This window comes from Cyprinus carpio, unplaced genomic scaffold (genome assembly GCF_018340385.1).
Source record: "Cyprinus carpio isolate SPL01 unplaced genomic scaffold, ASM1834038v1 S000006752, whole genome shotgun sequence".
Taxonomy (NCBI): domain Eukaryota; kingdom Metazoa; phylum Chordata; class Actinopteri; order Cypriniformes; family Cyprinidae; genus Cyprinus; species Cyprinus carpio.
Genome location: NW_024879351.1, coordinates 169,626 through 175,964, shown reverse-complemented (window position 1 = coordinate 175,964; position 6,339 = coordinate 169,626). Strand labels below are relative to the sequence as shown.

At 36.6% G+C, this 6,339-nt stretch overlaps 1 pseudogene; it reads right to left on the bottom strand.

The window, feature by feature from the left end:
* Window positions 1-6,339, bottom strand: part of LOC109113047 — a 39,225-nt pseudogene that overhangs the window by 7,069 nt on the left and 25,817 nt on the right.

The following is a 6,339-nucleotide window of genomic DNA, read 5'->3' as shown; positions in this document are numbered from 1 at the left end:
CAGGAGACTGAAATTAATTAGTTTCTCACATTCTTCAAAGTGCCTTTATAACCTCCCATGCCCTGCAAAAGCATCAAGGCTCTGACACACATAAAAGCGACTTACAGCAAGAGTGTCAACGGATGTCCATTACCTGAGCTACATTGAGAGATAAACACAGCCCTGAATTAAAATCATTTGACCTCTTTACACCACATGCTGGCCTGATCTCTGATTTATTTAATCAGAAAAGAATGCTTGAAAAAGCATGCTTTTAGTTGGCACTTGAGTGTTTTACTTCAATGCTCAAGTGCATTATCAATGCTTGAGTAAACGTCTACCACAACCAGTTGGTGATGAATTAATTCACTAAAATTCATTTCCATGGTATCGAGCGTGATTGACTGAATAAGACACTTGCAGTGTCAGATGACAAGACACATATTAAAATTACAGGCCAAAAATTAAACGGCCAGGTCATTTTTGACTAACATTTGCATTTTAAGGTCTGTTCAAACATCTGTTCAAAAGATTTTGTTAAAGAGAATTTTACTAACACACTGAAAGCTACAAGCAAAAGAAGCATAATTAAAAAAAAAAAAAAAGCTACCACTTATTTTGTGTTGAGCCAATTGACTGGTGAACCTGAGTGTATTAAGATGAAGTCATCTTGGTCTATCAATAACGGACACTTCAAAATACATCTACAAAATATTATTCTCAAGTATACACTTACCAAGTCTCACTGAAAAGATACAGTGCCCTCTTCCACTAGAGGAAGTGACTCTATATTCTTTATAGAGTGACTCTGCATTTATGTATTTTATAAAGCACCCACATGAAAAGGGCTGAACAGCAAGAGAGAGTCACTGGGAGATAATGAGTATTGTATGTGAAGTACCTCTTTCTGCGAGAGTGAACAGGACTCTTTGCCAATGGTTTGCAGTGCAACATGAAGCTGTCCCTCTAAAATCAGCTGTTTGTTGTCCTCCACAACATATGCCTGAAACGGCACATTATATGATGAATACAATGATATGTGTCCTCAAATCTTAAATATCAGTAATGTCAGCATGCATTAATTACAACTAAATTTCAATGAGGTGCTGATCTTATATCGACTGTAAAATTGATCAACAACAGTGCTGTTAAACACTGGTGCACTCATCCAAAATCAACCCTTGCAAAGTGCCAAATGCTTAAGTCAGTTAGTTTGGCAAACAAATACAAATTAATGGACAGTTGGCTAGTAATGCTTTTAGAAATCACCTTCAATTATAAGGTTTAAATCAGGGATCTCAAACAGATATTACCTGGGGGCCAGTTAAACAGTTAAAGTGTTTTACAACCAGAGGCTAAAATGAGCCAGGGTTGAGCATTCATGGTTTTTAAACTATTCAAGCACAATAAGCAGAAAAAGAGTACTCAGTTCAATACTCGTGCACTTTCTGAGACGCTTTACTGTATGCACACCCCCAAAAGGCGCACACATAAAGCAGCTTCTCAGACAGCGCGTGAGTACAGAATTGAGTTCTTTTTCGCAAAATAATTATCATCATGATTTATGAAACTGAAACACTAATTTTTATCAAATTTAGCAAATGTATTATTGTATCGTATTTGGTAAATGGTAAATTTCTGCCTCCAAACATTCAAATATGACTGACATCTCTCCCTCAAGACTACTTAATAAAATTACTTGACTCAAACCCCACCCATGATGAAACAATTCATCTGAGTACCTTCCAAAGGACGATGATGTCAAGCTCTACTTCGCTGCATTTTTTGACAATACTTGTCCAATCATCATCAGTCCCCGCTCTGAGTGGCGTGTGGCTCTTTCTCTGCATTTGACTAGCAACCGCCTGCCGACACACCTCCTCTCCTGGCTTCAGAATGCAGAGACCCCTCGGGCGAAGAAAAAAATCAGCACACGGCAGTGGTACAGCTGACAATCTAAGGAAGGGAAAAAAAATAGACAAAGAGAGAGAAACACAATAAGGATTGTTGAGAAAATGAATGTAGACGATTATCGGTGACGCTTAATTCTCAGTATCGATCTGAACTAGTAGGGAGAACAAAAGAGCACTCTTACTTGTTCGTTGCCGAGGTTGAGGTCGGCAAAGGTGTATTTTTCTGCTGCATCTAAGGTAGCTGAGGCATTGAGGAAAAAAATGTCAATATGTTCAAACTTCAGTATGGTAACCACAGTTTGCAGTGTTTTCATTTGCCATGAAAAGCTGTGATTGTGAAGGCAAAGTCACATCTAGGAATTTATTCGATTTGATAAGAAAATCGTCCAACTCAGCAGTTATTAAGTGCATTTTGGAAATCTGATTCACATCTTGGTCTTTCCAGACAGAATTTATTAAAGTTTTGCATGCATGAGGGTTTGTGTGGATGTGTGTGGATTGGACACCCCACCTTCCTCCGTTCTGCATCTGGTGGCTTTGAAGCACAGCTTCCCTCTCTAAATCTCGGGTTAGATCTATTAGAGTCTGCAATACACAACATGACCATGAAGGCAAAAAAACAAGAAAAGATCATGAGTGTTCTTCCTTTCTTCACAGAAGAAAATCAGTTTCTTTTTGCTTCTCCAACATCAGAGACTTAAATACACAAAAACAGTTCAGATGTCACGGCCAGTTAATTAACTCTTCAAAGCACAAATGTCAGAATTTAAAAGTGTCCTTGATCCAATATGTTACAAGCGCTTTTCTGTGTTTCTTTATTATTGCTTCAAAGTTTTAGTTTTAATAGCCACCCCAGCGGTTATGAACGCTTATCGTCATGTGAACTCGGGTCAATAATTACACTTATTTTAATACGAATCCATGTTGATCGTTTGTGTGTGCGTAACCCAGTCCAAAAAGTAATTCACAGAAATTGTTTGTCTCTGCTGTCAAATCTCATTTGTGCTTACGTGAATATTCAAAAATTTCAAGATATGTCATGCCAAGTTTAAGTCACTGACTTTGCTGGGTTTCTGGTAGGTGAAAATTAAGATTGATTTTACAAGTTCCCACATTTAACAAGTCAGACACCGTATTTTAGCTTTTGAAGGGGTCCAGTGTTGCGCTCGGTTAAAGATGCATTGAAGCCATTAAGTTCGTGGGTCCACATATTTTCACATTTATGAAATGTATTCGCCTCATCCAAGCGGACGGTACAGGAGTGAACACGTGCATGGGATTACAATTTTTCAATTTTAGTTATCACGTCCTAAAATGTCGTATGCCTGCATGTTTGCAACACACTCAGCACATTTGCAAAGTGGCCTGTAATGTCATGGGCTGAGCATTTCAGAGCGAGCTGCATCACTTTCTGCAGGGTGTGTATGAGAGCGCGTCTCTCTCTTAAGGTACCAGCAGTACAGATGACTCAACACAAATGCAATGTGGACCCACTTTCAATAGGCCATTTAAAGGCTGCAGGTCATGGAGTGTATTTTCATCAGTGTCTGTACCTGCTCCCAGCTTCTTTTAATACTCTGCTTGCCCTGCTGGGCAATGCAATCAAGTTCCTCTGCATCAATATTCACAGTGCTGGAGGTGCATATGGATTCATGTAGGCAGATCGCTCTTTTCAAAGCACCTTAAAAATGATCCGTCTGAGTGTTTCAAAAGGAACTACAGATGGACCCCCAAACATGAAAATTCCCTGCGAAAGAACCCCTTCCTAAAATATAAAGGGGGTTTCTATAGAAAGCAATTTATACTGTATGAAAAAAAAAATACTATGCATTATATGAACTATAATTAAATGATTGCTATAGATTGTCATTTTCTACAAAAATTAAATAGAAAAATTAGGGCTGTAATAGGTAAACATGTTTATCTACAATATAAAGAAATATGTGTGTAACACTTCACTTAAAACATTTATATATAATGCATTATAAAAGTAGTTTTAATGCATTAATTATGCCTTTGTGTTGATAAAAAAAAAAGAATGCTTTAAGCTATAATAAAACAGATTTTTTTTTTTGTTTAAAAGGAGAGGCTTTGATCTTTATTTTGGTGTATTGCATATTTAAATATTCATACAGCAGAATATACTGTAGGCCATCAAATTTTTAGTGAAAATCATCAAAATAGCTGGCAGTGGCTGGCAATACATGTGGCGCAATGCTCTTAACCCCAGGTGGCTGCAGGAGGAGTGAAAGTGTCTGCTAAGCGACTAAGTGCATGTAACCAGAGCATACTGGAGGATTCATACCTTTATCTCCCACAGGGTTGATGCACTTATGCAGCCTCCACTGCCGACTGCTGCTGGACACCTGAACTATGTGGAACTCACGAACACCTGCTTCACTCTGACAGAGAGAGAGAGGAATCAAATCAACACACACCATTCACAAGAGATAAGATTAAACGGATCTCCACAGAGAAATCACAACTCAGATCACAGATGGTGGCTGTTTGTGAACACTAATGATCTGGACTGTCAATTCAGCATGATACACTAATATAATACAACTAGTATAATAATCCTCTGAAACGTCAATCCTTTGATTACAAGTTGAGATAAAGCACATCATTTAATATTCTCATCTGTGCATCCCTAATGCCACAGGTTCACACTTTCATGAACTTTAAGAACAGTATTCAAATGAAAAAAGAGCTCACTGTGTTAATGTTCTCTACATCCACAAAGACCAACATGCTGGCGTTTTTCTCCTCTGCCTCTTGCTGTTCTTCTGTGTCTCTCTCTCTGCTGTGCAGCGTGTTGCTGCGGCTGGCCGTGGCTCTGACGCTGAGAGAGCGGCTTTCGCAGATGAAAGCTGTGTGTCGAAGGACCCTGTGACTAAAGTTTCAGAGAAAACGAGAACAGAAACTGGAAGATGAGTCACTGGAATTCGTTGTGGTAGTTTTCAAACTTCTAAATGAGTGTTAAAGGCCAATTAGTCCTCTTTAAACGGCAGACAGGAAATTTCCAAATGAAAATGCATACGCTTATGTTTGATTATCAGCCACTTAATAGCGCAAATGTAGAATAAGTTATATTTTGGAGATTTTGCCTTTATTAGTACAGCTGAGACGACAGGGGAACCAATATTTCTAACGAATATTTTCAAATTTCTACTTAATATGTTAAATGATGCCATTTTTGGGTACACCATTTTGCTTTTAACAGGAAACAATGGCATTCACAGGTAAAGTAGCTTACATTGTTTGTATAAATAATTAGATAACTAATGTACTTTTTGCATTACAAAAACTGCTCCGGATACATATATTTGTAACTATTATATAAATGTAATTGCATAATATTTTTTTATAAAAAATCATTTATATTATTATTACTATTATTACCATATTATTATTCATAAAAGTATTATCAATTATTATATAAACACTATATATAATAGTAATTGTTAGTAATATTATTATTATTATTATTATTATTATTATTATTATTATTATTATTATTATTATAATATTGTTACTAATAACCACAACAGCGTTTGTATTGACAATTACATTAATTATTAACTATTATTACCATATTATTTATAATAGTATATTACTATATTATACATAAAACTATATATAAAAGTAAAATTGTTACTAATATTAATATATAATAATAGCATTATTATTATAGTTACTGTTAATAATAAATAATTACTTTAATAATAAAATGTAACAATTAATTATTATTTAATAAGAATTTGTATTATATGACATAAAAAATAAATAAATATATAAATATATCTAAAAAAAATATATTTCTTATATATATATCTATATATATATATATATATATATATATATATATCTATATATATATATATATATATATATATATATATATAAATATTTCTTGGCAATACAAAAAAAAGCTTAAATGGCCACGTACCTAAGTTTGGCAGTCTTCTCTGTACTCTCATAGTAAAAGAGGAAGTTGATTTCATGGACACCCTCTCGGTCAGGCCCCCTGAGCCAAAGTGGGATCTGTAACGCCTCCCCAGGTCCCAACACACCTCGTGATAAGGGAATCTCCGCCACCACCGGCTGGTCACCACTAGTGACCCCGAATACTGCTGGTGACACGAGCGACATGGTCGCCACTGATGGGGGCATGGCCACAGTCTTGTATGCAGAACAGTGCTCTGCTGCTGTGGGGGTCACTGGGGTGAGGTCAGAGGTGGCACTCCCGAAAGTGAAGAACTCTGGGTGTGTGGATGCCACCCGAAGCCCAGTGAGAGGGTACTGCACTCACATTCACAACAAACTCCACCCACGCTTTTCGGATCTCACCACACAACAAACCAGTGGGGAAGTTAATGAAAAACACCTAGTTGGAAAAGGAAAGAGAAACAGATGGTTTATCTAACAGAGGTTTGACTATTGGCAT